This window comes from Melanerpes formicivorus, unplaced genomic scaffold, assembly GCF_026170545.1.
Source record: "Melanerpes formicivorus ecotype bairdi unplaced genomic scaffold, bMelFor1.0.p_v2 SCAF_2, whole genome shotgun sequence".
In the NCBI taxonomy this organism is placed as follows: domain Eukaryota; kingdom Metazoa; phylum Chordata; class Aves; order Piciformes; family Picidae; genus Melanerpes; species Melanerpes formicivorus.
The window spans coordinates 60,176,257-60,188,086 of NW_027142354.1; the positions used below are offsets into that span (position 1 = coordinate 60,176,257).

Here is an 11,830-nt window from a genome sequence, read left to right on the forward strand (position 1 = left end):
TGCGTCACGGGCGGCACCGCCGCCGTGCCGCGGCGCGTGCCGCCCCGAGGGCGCTCAGCGCTGCAGCGAACCGCGCTGAACGCTTGAAATGCTGGAAAGTTGTTAGGGGGAGAAGGGAAAAGGGAGAGAGAGCCTGACTCGATCGCTGACATGGGTACAACTCCTGCGCCGCAGCGAGGCTCCAGTCCCGCCAGGGCGATAGCGTCGCGATCGTTGCCATGGGTTCAGCGCATGCGTCGCAGCGAGGGTTGTTCGCGCGCACGGGGCTGGCGGCTTTAAAACGGCGCTCACTGGCCCACTGGGGCTATCGGGTTCCTGCTCGCTCTGTGCTAGGTGAGTGCCTGCCTCCACAGCTCTCCGGGGCTTTCCTCTGGCAGCTGCAGGACCGCACTCTGGCTTTGCTTGCAGGGGGGTTCCCGGAGCCGAGCCGGGACCGTTTGGGAGCCGCGACGGGGCAGGGGACTCGCGCACTACCGGCCGGGGCTGGGGCCGGGGCGAGCGAGCGGGCGGGCGGGCCGGGGCGAGCGAGCGGGCGGGCGGGCCGGGGCGAGCGAGCGGGCGGGCGGGCCGGGGCGAGCGAGCGGGCGGGCGGGCCGGGGCGAGCGAGCGGGCGGGCGGGCCGGGGCGAGCGAGCGGGCGGGCGGGCCGGGGCGAGCGAGCGGGCGGGCGGGCCGGGGCGAGCAGCAGTCAGGAAGAGTCAGGAGGGGTCTTCTCCCGGTAACAGTAAGTGCTCTTCTAGCGTGGCACCTGTCGTCTTTGTGTTCCTCCCCGTAACTCCAAATTCCCTTCCTAGTGCTCTCACTGCCTTTCCAAGTCTCCCAGTAACTCCCCCACAGCTCTGCGAGTTAAATGAATGCCAGAGAAAAATGAGATGCCTGTGCAGTGTTTTCCTAGGGTGCAGGGAAACCTACTCACAGCTTTACAACGTGAGTAACTGAGAGCTAAGCTTTGCTTTTTGCTCCACTCCTTACCGTTTGACTCTTTGCTTTCCACTTGGTCGACCAAGCAAGGCTGATGTCACTTCACAGTCGCTACCCCGTTGGTGCCTGCCTGCGAGTGCCAGGACCCTTCCCGGAACCACAGGACAGAAGGAGGGTTTGTCTCTCTCGCGGTGCCCTGAGCAGGAGTCGTACCAACACAGGCTCAGAAAGCTGAAACCATCGAAAGATTTAATTAGAGAGCAACAGGCATTAGAGGTTGGTTGATGGCCAGGGAGAAATGCACCGACTGCAAGGCAATGGGGGCGTAGTAAATCCTGGGGAACAGGGAACACGCTCGGAGACGCAGAGCCACGCAATAGCTCTCACAGAGAGGCGCAGCAAAAACTCAGCTGCGTCCCGAAGGCGCAAACCCTACCAAGAAGGGCGTCCGTGGGTCGGGGCTATCAGAAGCAGGGCAGCCCCTCAGCTGTCTCTGTCTTTCCTACCGCGATGCCACGTGGGGGTGGGCGATTGTGGGGGGGTTACAGACCATTGCAAAAACAGGGCGGAGGGCTTGCCAGCGCCGGGCAAACCAACCCCAGGGGCGGCTGCTGCCAAGAGGCCTGGTCACACCTAGCGGAGCATGTTGGAAACTGGGGACATTCAGCATATCCCACAGCAGAATGTGACTCCGGCTGAGAGAGGATGAACTCGGAGGGGGCAACACACATCAATGCATTATAGTCACTGTGCGAATAGTTAGAAGTCGGTCTAACCTCTTTCCCTCCTGGCTTAACACCAGCCTGGCGTCCAGGACTCAACATACGCACTGCACAGCAACCCACAGAGCTCCTGGGTCATCCCACCTGTACTTGTTCCTGCTGTCCCTGCAGCAATGGACTGTTCCTGATTTTTTTTTTTTCCTCTTTTCCTTTCAAAGTCAGACTGATTCCTGATTCTTCTCCACATCCCTGCCCAGTTCCAGCACCAGAGAGACTGCCCTGAGAGAGAACGAGCCGGGATAACCAGGGACTCGCCTCGAGGAGTCGAATACCACGTGCCAAGAGTGGATGACAGGGCTGTGACAGGGGAGCGGGAGGGGAATGGAGGGGTGGCTTGTGGCGGGTGAACGCCCATTCTGAAGACAGGGTGGAGGGCTTGCTAGTGTTCTACTAAACTCTCTGCTTCCCAGCTGACTCCAAATTATTTCTTGCTGGATTTGGTCCTTTCCTTTTTTTTTTTTTCCCCCCCTCTGTTGGGAGGGAGGAGGGGGGGAGCAGGAGAGAGATTCTCAGCCTCGACACCATCCAAGCTCTGAGCTCCCAGGTAAGGGTCAAATCGCTGCAGCGACGACACAGCCGAGGAGCGGGCGAGTGAGGGGCGGGGGCAGCCTCTCCCAAACGCTGCCGGCGGACTGCTTGCCCGAACGTTCCCGGAGGGGACGGAAACCCATGACAAAACGTAAGTATTAGCGTGAGGTATTGTAGCGGAGGAAAAGCCATGCTGTTCCTCCAGAGGTTGCAGAGCAGTAGTAACGTGTACGCCAAAAGGTTTCCAATGGCCCTGAGCGGCAAATTAAAACCGCACAACACACACAAAGGAGACCCTACTGGTTTTATATTCAGTTGTTTAATTTGAATGGAAAGGCCTCTGAAGAGAGGCCAGCTGAGTCGCTCCCCACGCACCCGGAGGAGATGCCCCCCCTGACCGGTCAGCGTCCCCCCCCACTTCAGGGGGTTTGTGGGCATCTATGGTGGGTGTGGGGGGTATCAAAGAGGAATTCAGGGACATGTGGGAGCCAATGGAGGGTCACCTGGGGGCACTTCAGTTGGATGGTTAGGGTTAGTTGGGGGGGGGGGAGTGGGGGCTGGCTTGCTGGCAGCCTCTGGTGTGTGTGGGGGGTTGGCCAGCTTGGCAGCGGCGGCCTCTGTTATTGGGCGGGGGGGTTGGCTGGCTTGGCGGCGGTAGCAGCGTCTGTTGTTGGTTGGGGGGTTGGCCGGCTTGGCAGCGGCGGCTTCTGTTGGGTGGGGGGCGGGATGCGTGGCTGGCTTGGCCACAGCCTTTGTTGTTGGGTGGGGGGTGTTGGCTGGTTTGGTGGCAGCCCATGTTTTTGGGGGTGTGTGGGGGGGTGGCTGGCTTTTTGGCGGCAGCTTCTGTTATTGGGTGGGGCGTGGGGGGGGGGGGGGCTTGGCCTGGCGGTGGCCTCTGTTATTGGTTGGGGGGGTGGGATGCGTGGCTGGTTTGGCGGTGGCCTCTGTTATTGGGTGGGGATGGGGGGGGTCGCTGGCTTGGTGGCGTCACCCTCCATTTTTTGGGGGGGTTGGGGGGTGGCTGGCTGCAGCAGCTTCTGTTGCTGGGGGGTATGGGGGGATTCGCTGGTGCGGCGGCGGCCTCTGTTTTTTTGGGGGCTTTGGGGGCGCCTGGCTTGGGGGCGGCAGCTTCTCTTGCTGGGGTGGGGGGGTTGACTGGCTTGGCGGGCAGCGGCTTATGTGGTTGGTTGGGGAGGGTGGCTGGCTTTTTGGCGGCGGTCTCTGTTGGTGTTGGGTGGGTGGGGGGGTGGCTGGCTTGGTGGTGGCAGTGTCTGTTGTTGGTTGGGGGGTTGGCTGGCATGGCAGTGGCAGCCTCTGTTGGGTGGGGGGTGGGATGTGTGGCTGCCTCGGCAGCGGCCTCTGTTGTGTGTGTGGGGTAGGGGTGGTGGCTGGTTTGGCGGCAGCCCATGTTTTTGGGTGTGGGGGTGTGGCTGGCTTTTTGGCGGTGGCCTCTGTTATTGGGTGGGGGTAGGCTTGGTGGCAGCGTCCTCTGGTTTTTGGGGGGGTTAGGGGGTGGCCGGCTTGGTGGCGGCAGCTTCTGTTGCAGGGCTGGGGGGTGGCTGGCTTGGCAGCGGCGGCCTCTGTTGTGACTGGGGTGGGTGGGATGCGTGGCTGGCTTGTCAGCCGCCTCTGTGTTTTTGGGGGTGTGGGGGGGTGGCCAGCTTGGTGAAGGCAGCTTCTGTTGCTGGGGTGGGATGCGTCGCTGGCTTGGCGGCAGCTTCTGTTGCTGGGGGGCATGGGGTGGTTGCTTGTCTTGGCGGCGGCCTATGTGGCTAGGTGGGGGGGCTGTGGCTGGCTTGGTGGCGGCCTCTGTAGTTTGGGGGGGTTGAGGGGTGGCTGGCGCGGCGGCGGCAGCTTCTGTTGCTGGGGGGCATGAGGGGATTTGCTGGCTTGGCGGCAGCGTCCTCTGTGGTTGGGGGGGTGGCTGGCTTTTTGGCGGCGGCCTCTGTTGGCGTTGGGTGGGTGGGGGGGTGGCTGGCTTTGCAGCGACGGCCTCTGTTATGGGGTGGTGGGCAGGCTGCCTTGGCGGCGGCAGTGTCTTGTTGGTTGGGGGTTTGGCTGGCTTGGCAGCGGCAGCCTCTGTTGGGCGGGGGGTGGGATGCGTGGCTGCCTTGGCAGCGGCCTCTGTTGTTGGGTGGGGGGTAGGAGTGTTGGCTGGTTTGGTGGCAGCCCATGTGTTTGGGTGTGTGTGGGGTGGCTGGCTTTTTGGCGGCAGCCTCTGTTACTGGGTGGGCTGTGGGGGGGGGCTGGCTTGGCTTGGTGGCTGTGGCCTTTGTGGTTGGGGGGGGGGGCTGGCTTGGCGGCGGTGGCCTGTGTTGGGGGGGGGGACTGGCTTGGTGGCAGCGGCCTCTGTTGTGACTGGGGTGGGTGGGATGCGTGGCTGGTTTGGCGGCGGCCTCTGTTATTGGGTGGGGGTTGGGGGGGGTGGCTGGCATGGTGGCGGCGCCCTCTGTGGTTTGGGGGGGTTGGGGGGTGGCTGGCGCGGCGGCGGCAGCTTCTGTTGCTGGGGGGCATGAGGGGATTTGCTGGCTTGGCGGCAGCGTCCTCTGTGGTTGGGGGGGTGGCTGGCTTTTTGGCGGCGGCCTCTGTTGGCGTTGGGTGGGTGGGGGGGTGGCTGGCTTTGCAGCGACGGCCTCTGTTATGGGGTGGTGGGCAGGCTGCCTTGGCGGCGGCAGCGTCTGTTGTTGGTTGGGGGTTTGGCTGGCTTGGCAGCGGCGGCCTCTGTTGGGTGGGGGGTGGGATGCGTGGCTGCCTTGGCAGCGGCCTCTGTTGTTGGGTGGGGGGTAGGGGTGTTGGCTGGTTTGGTGGCAGCCCATGTTTTTGGGTGTGTGTGGGGTGGCTGGCTTTTTGGCGGTTGCCTCTGTTACTGGGTGGGCCGTGGGGGGGTGCTGGCTTGGCTTGGTGGCGGTGGCCTCTGTTGTGACTGGGGTGGGTGGGTGGGATGCGTGGCTGGTTTGGCGGCGGCCATTGTTATTGGGTGGGAGTTTGGGGGGCAGGCTTGGTGGCAGCGCCCTCTGTTTTTTGGGGGGGTTAGTGGGTGGCCGGCTTGGCGGCGGCAGCTTCTGTTGCTGGGGGGTGTGGGGCAATTTGCTGGCTTGGTGGCAGCGGCCTCTGTTTTTTGGGGGGGTTAGGGGATGGCCGGCTTGGTGGCGGCAGCTTCTGTTGCGGGGCTGGGGGGTGGCTGGCTTGGCAGCAGCGGCCTCTGTTGTGACTGGGGTGGGTGGGATGCGTGGCTGGCTTGTCAGAGGCCTCTGTTTTTTGGGGGGGGTGGGGGGTGGCCAGTTTGGCGACGGCAGCTTCTGTTGCTGGGGGGTATGGGGTGGTTGCTTGTCTTGGCGGCGGCCTGTGTGGCTGGGTGGGGGGGCTGTGTCTGGCTTGGTGGCGGCGGCCTCTGCTGTGACTGGGGTGGGTGGGATGCGTGGCTGGTTTGGTGGCGGCCTCTGTTATTGGGTGGGGGTTGGGGGGGTGGCTGGCGTGGTGGCAGCGCCCTCTGTGGTTTGGGGGGGTTGAGGGGTGGCTGGTGCAGCAGCGGCAGCTTCTGTTGCTGGGGTGGTGTGGGGGTTGGCTGGCTTGGCGGCAGCGGCCTATGTGGTTGGTTGGGGGGTGGCTGGCTTTTTGGCGGCGGCCTCTGTTGGTTGTGGGTGGGTAGGGGGGTGGCTGGCTTTTTGGCAGTGGCCTCTGTTACTGGGTGGGCCGTGGGGGGGGGCTGGCTTGGCTTGGCAGCGGCCCCTGTTATTGGGTGGGGGTGTGGGGCAGTGGGGGGGTGTCTGTCTTGGCGGCGGCGGCCTATGTGGTTGGGTGGGGGGGGCTGTGGCTGACTTGGTGGCGGTGGCCTCTGTGTTTTGGGGGGCTTGGGGGCTGCCTGGCTTGGCAGCGTCCGCTTCTGTTGCTGGGGTGGGGGGGTTGGCTGGCTTGGCGGCAGCTTCTGTTGCTGGGGGGCATGAGGGGATTTGCTGGCTTGGCGGCAGCGTCCTCTGTGGTTGGGGGGGGGTGGCTGGCTTTTTGGCGGCAGCCTCTGTTGGTGTTGGGTGGGTGGGGGGGTGGCTGGCTTTGCAGCGACGGCCTCTGTTATGGGGTGGTGGGCCGGCTGCCTTGGCGGCGGCAGCGTCTGTTGTTGGTTGGGGGTTTGGCTGGCTTGGCAGCCGCGGCCTCTGTTGGGCGGGGGGTGGGATGCGTGGCTGCCTTGGCAGTGGCCTCTGTTGTTGGGTATGGGGTAGGGGTGTTGGCTGGTTTGGTGGCAGCCCATGTTTTTGGGTGTGTGTGGGGTGGCTGGCTTTTTGGCGGCGGCCTCTGTTACTGGGTGGGCCGTGGGGGGGTGCTGGCTTGGCTTGGTGGCTGTGCCCTCTGTGGTTGGGGGGGGGGGGGCTGGCTTGGCGGTGGTGGCCTGTGTTGGGTGTGGGGGGACTGGCTTGGTGGCGGCGGCCTCTGTGACTGGGGTGGGTGGGATGCGTGGCTGGTTTGGCAGCGGCCTCTGTTATTGGGTGGGGGTTGGGGGGGTGGCTGGCGTGGTGGCGGCGCCCTCTGGTTTTTGGGGGGGTTAGTGGATGGCCGGCTTGGCGGCGGCAGCTTCTGTTTCTGGGGGGTGTGGGGCAATTTGCTGGCTTGGTGGCAGCGGCCTCTGTTTTTTGGGGGGGTTAGGGGATGGCCGGCTTGGTGGCGGCAGCTTCTGTTGCTGGGGTGGGATGCGTCGCTGGCTTGGCGGCAGCTTCTGTTGCTGGGGGGTATGGGGTGGTTGCTTGTCTTGGCGGCGGCCTATGTGGCTGGGTGGGGGGGCTGTGGCTGGCGCGGCGGCGGCCTCTGTTGTGACTGGGGTGGGTGGGATGCGTGGCTGGTTTGGTGTCAGCATCTGTTATTGGGTGGGGGTTGGGGGGGGTGGCTGGCGTGGTGGCGGTGCCCTCTGTGGTTTGGGGGGGTTGAGGGGTGGCTGGTGCGGCAGTGGCAGCTCCTGTTGCTGGGGTGGGGGGGGGGTTGGCTGGCTTGGCGGCAGCAGCCTCTGTGGTTGGTTGGGGGGGTGGCTGGCTTTTTGGCGGTGGCCTCTGTTGGTTGTGGGTGGGTAGGGGGGTGGCTGGCTTTTTGGCAGTGGCCTCTGTTACTGGGTGGGCCGTGGGGTGGGGGCTGGCTTGGCTTGGCGGCGGCCCCTGTTATTGGGTGGTGGAGTGGGGGGGTGGCTGGCTTGGCGGTGGTGGCCTCTGTTATTGGGTGGGAGGGGTGGGATGCGTGGCTGGTTTGGCGGCAGCCTCTGTTATTGGGTGGGGGAGTGGGGGGGTGGCTGTCTTGGCGGCGGCGGCCTATGTGGTTGGGGGTCGTGGCTGGCTTTTTGGCGGCGGCCTCTGTTGGCGTTGGGTGGGTGGGGGGGGTGGCTGGCTTGGCAGCAGCGGCCTCTGTTATGGGGTGGTGGGCTGGCTGCCTGGCGGCAGCAGCATTTTTTGTTGGTTGGGGGTTTGGCTGGCTTGGCAGCAGCGGCCTCTGTTGGGCGGGGAGTGGGATGCGTGGCTGCCTTGGCAGCGGCCTCTGTTGTTGGGTGGGGGGTAGGGGTGTTGGCTGGTTTGGCGGCAGCCCATGTTTTTGGGTGTGTGGGGGGTGGCTGGCTTTTTGGCAGCGGCCTCTGTTACTGGGTGGGCCGTGGGGGGGGGGCTGGCTTGGCTTGGCGGCGGTGGCCTCTGTGGTTGGGGGGGGGCTGGCTTGGCGGCGGTGGCCTGTGTTGGGAGGGGGGGGGACTGGCTTGGTGGCGGCGGCCTCTGTTGTTACTGGGGTGGGTGGGATGCGTGGCTGGTTTGGCGGCGGCCTCTGTTATTGGGTGGGGGTTGGGGGTGGCTGGCTTGGTGGTGGCGCCCTCTGTGGTTTGGGGGGGGTTGGGGGGTGGCTGGCTTGGCGGCGGCAGCTTCTGTTGCTGGGGTGGGGGTTTGGCTGGCTTGGCGGCAGCTTCTGTTGCTGGGGGGGGGGGTGGGGGGGTTGCTTGTCTTGCCGGCGGCCTATGTGTTTGGGTGGGTGGGGGGGCTGGCTTGGCGGCGGCCTCAGTTTGGGGGGCGTGGCTTGGTGGCGGTGGCCTCAGTTGGATCCAACTGAAAGGTCCTTTTGGAGCCCCTCCAGAGCCTCCCCATATACCTCTCTGTGTGCCCGAATTCCCCTTTGATACCCCCAGATCCACCTTAGATGCTAGCAGGCCCCTTAAGAGCGGGGGCAGCACTGACCAGGTAGGGGATTCTCACCCCTGTGTGTGGGGGGAGGCTTCGCTGGGCTCTCCTCAGAGGTTACTTCCATTCAAATTAAAGAGACCAAAACCCAAAGAAACCTCAGGACAAAGAATAAAGGCAAAAGAAACAAAGGATCCCCCCCCCAACACACACTGAGGAGGGTTCCCCCTCTTTAATTCCTTGAGACCCATTTCGTAGTTCTGTTTTCAAACTGCTTTGCTCTGCTTGCAATCGGCTTCTACCTGCTAGCAGCCTTTGTGTGTAACGGAAGAGACGCAGCGGGGGTGAGTTCAGAGCCTTGTTACCTGGCACTTAGTGCCAGTCCTGACTACCTATATGAACAGGAGAGATTGGCAGTCTTAGGGCGAGTCGGCTCGGCTCTCTGTGAAGCCGGAGGATTTCCTTCCCCCGAACAGACGGCGGCTCTGCCCAGCCGGGCTGCCTCTCACCAGGCGCGCCGGGGCTCGGCTCCCCCGGGCGCCAGCCGGCTCTGCTGAGGTCTGCTCTCAGCTCGTCTTCCTTTAGCTTCCGTGGGTTCCCTTCGTCCGGCTGAGCTCCGCACCAGGTTAGTGCCAGCCTCTGTCGCTGTCCGCGGTTCCCGTGTAGGTGCTCTGAAGGTTCGATACGCCTGAATGTTCTAGGAGGGGATTAAAACCCCTAAGACTTCACATAAGTCGCTGGTAAGAAAAGGAGGAAAACTATCTGCAGAAACCCGGAAAACGTGCAGCAGACTTCTGGGAAATAGTCCAACCTCCTCTTTCACAGAAGTAAGGTGAGTTTGTGAAACCGCTCGGCTCCAAGACCTTTAGGAGAGATCCCACAGCCGTCCAGGGCTGTAGCGAGCCCTATAGAACTCCGGCAGTTACCCGAGCCGTGGCGTTCGTCTTTTCCCCCAGATCGGTTTCCGAGGACCGCGGCGGGACCCCTCTCCGTCGGGCCGCGGGGCCCGCCGAGGCGCAGGACCTCTCCGGGCGCCCCCTTAGAGGCTTCTCAGGCAGAGCTCTTTTAACTCAGTCAGATCACCCCAGGAAGAGACAAGAGCCTTCAGGCAGGAAAAGGACTGCTGGCAAGGGAAAGGGGTAACGTGTAAGCCCTAAGGGGGCGTCCCACAAGGGAGAAAGGCAAATCGCTGCCACAGGTAAGAGCCCTCGGGGTGGAACCAGGGGGTTCCACTAAGCATTCCAATGGGGGAGACTGCAAAGGTTTTCATATAGCAATTGACCCTATTCTTTACTATCCATGTAAACAGGAAAGTTTCAGTTTTAGGGTGAGTCGGCATAGCGCTTTCAGCGAAGGAAAAGATTTTTCCTCGCCTCAGCCGGCGGCGACTCAAACTCCCCGCGGCAGCTCACCCGCGGGGCCCCCCGAGACGAGGAGAGGCGAACCGAGGCGAACGGAACCGGACGGAACCGGCGCGGGGCTCCCCGAGGCGAGGCGGAAGGAACCGGCACGTTGGGGGCTTGGCGGGGCTCAGCTCCTCGCTCAGATTCTTCCCGGTTTCCTCGGGCTCCCTTCCAGGTAAGCGCCAGCCTCTGCCGCTCTCGGGGGTTCTTACGTAGCAGCTTGTTTGAAACGCTTGCACGTTCTCGGAGGGGATTAAAATCCCTAAGAGGCCAGCTAACCCTGACACCCCTCTCTTGCAACTTCATAGCTCTGCTGTTTAACTAGGCGCAGCAGTCTGGTATTAATTTGTCTGAAAAGAGGCTTTGAAATGCGCTGCATGGGGTTCTGAAAGACGTAAACTTACAGTGCGTATCTCTAGTACACAACAGCTCACGGATTTTCCTTTGCGTTGTAGGGTTTTTGAACACTCACCGGTTTCGGCGTTGGGTTGGTTTTTCTCGGAACGGAAAACCTTCCGAGCGGAGGCCGGCGGGGCGCTTCCCACGCGCGGCGGCAAGAGACGCCCCCCCGACCGCTCAGCGTAAGTCTGCCGCTTTCAATCGATTCCCCTTTGGTAGGTACGTTGCCAAAATTGGCTTCGCTCTACGCGCAAATCGCTTTTCCGTTCCGGCATCACTTGCATCTCAGAGAGGAGATCCGGTGTGGGGGGGGTAACTTCAGAGCCTCTTTACCGTCGCAATGAATACCATTCCTGAATATCTCTATAGAGAGGAGAGGATTGTAGTTGGATTTATAGTCTCGGGGCGAGTCGCCTCGGCGCTCTCAGGCAAACGAGAGGGTTTTCTTCCCCTAAAAGGGCGGCTCGGCGGCTCGGCTCGGTGGCTGCGAAGTATCTACTTAGCAATCGATCCCATTCTTTCCTGTCGATGTAAACAGTTGTTTTATTTTTTCAGTCGGTTTTCAGTCGTAGGGTATGTGTTGCGCAATCGGCGGGCGAGGGGGAAAACGGTTCCTATCGGCATGTAAACTAAGGAGCCAAAAAATCCCAGATGACGTAAAAAAGCCCAAAGCAAAGCGACGACCCTCGCGGCACAAAGGAAGACCCCCCGTTCCTGAGCAATCGTTACACATTTCATAGATGTTTTCAAGCCGTGCGTTACCGTATTTGGAATTCGTTTTTACATTACGGAAGCCTTGGTATTTAACAGGACAGATCCAACGGGGGCAATTGCAAAGCTTCTTATGTAGCAATTGGTAATACTCTTGACTATCCACAGAAAAAGCAGGTATTTTTAGCAGGATTTTCTGTTGACGAAACGACGCGGGGCTCTCTGAAACGAAAAGACGAAACGTTGCAATGCTGGCCTGAAATGAAATGGTGTGGGGCTCTGTGAAATCAGACCAGGTGAAATGGTGCAATGCTGGCCTGAAATGAAGTGGTGTGGGGCTCTCTGAAATGAGACCAGGTGAAATGGAGCAATGCTGGCCTGAAATGAACTGGTTGTGGGGGCTCTCTGGACTGACAAGAGGTGAAATGTTGCAATGCTGGCCTGAAATGAAGTGGTGTGGGGGCCCTCTGAAATGACAAGAGGTGAAATGGTGCAATGCTGGCCTGAAAGGAAACGATGTGGGGGCTCTCTGAAATGAGACCAGGTGAAATGGTGCAATGCTGGCCTGAAATGAACTGGTGTGGGGCTCTCTGAAATGAGACCAGGTGAAATGGTGCAATGCTGGCCTGAAATGAAACAGTATGGGGGCTCTCTGAAATGAGACCAGGTGAAATGGTGCAATGCTGGCCTGAAATGAAATGGACTGGGGGCTCTCTGAAATGAAATGATCAAATGGTGCAATGCTGGCCAGAATTGAAATGGTGTGGGGGCTCTCTCAAATGAGACCAGGTGAAATGGTGCAATGCTGGCCTGAAATGAAACGGTGTAGGGGCTCTCTGAAATGAGACCAGGTGAAATGGTGCAATGCTGGCCAGAAATGAAATGGACTGGGGGCTCTCTGAAATGAAATGATCAAATGGTGCAATGCTGGCCTGAAATGAAACGGTTTGGGG

General features: G+C 61.6%; 2 long non-coding RNA genes across 3 annotated transcripts; both read left to right on the forward strand.

Annotated features, from left to right (window-relative positions):
- Window positions 1–310: 310 nt before the first annotated feature.
- LOC137446066 (uncharacterized) lies at window positions 311–2,087 on the forward strand. Of its 2 annotated transcripts, none has more exons than XR_010988567.1 (3): window positions 311–333; window positions 1,011–1,196; window positions 1,861–2,087. It is a non-coding gene; the product is annotated as an uncharacterized lncRNA (long non-coding RNA). The 2 variants fall into 2 exon arrangements; XR_010988566.1 differs by lacking the exon at window positions 311–333 and adding an exon at window positions 696–926 and having other exon boundaries at window positions 1,029–1,196; window positions 1,861–2,086.
- A 6,148-nt stretch (window positions 2,088–8,235) lies between these two features.
- LOC137453984 (uncharacterized) lies at window positions 8,236–11,585 on the forward strand. The gene is made up of 5 exons (XR_010990517.1): window positions 8,236–9,196; window positions 9,321–9,562; window positions 9,674–9,942; window positions 10,223–10,348; window positions 10,733–11,585. It is a non-coding gene; the product is annotated as an uncharacterized lncRNA (long non-coding RNA).
- The last annotated feature ends 245 nt before the right edge of the window (window positions 11,586–11,830 follow it).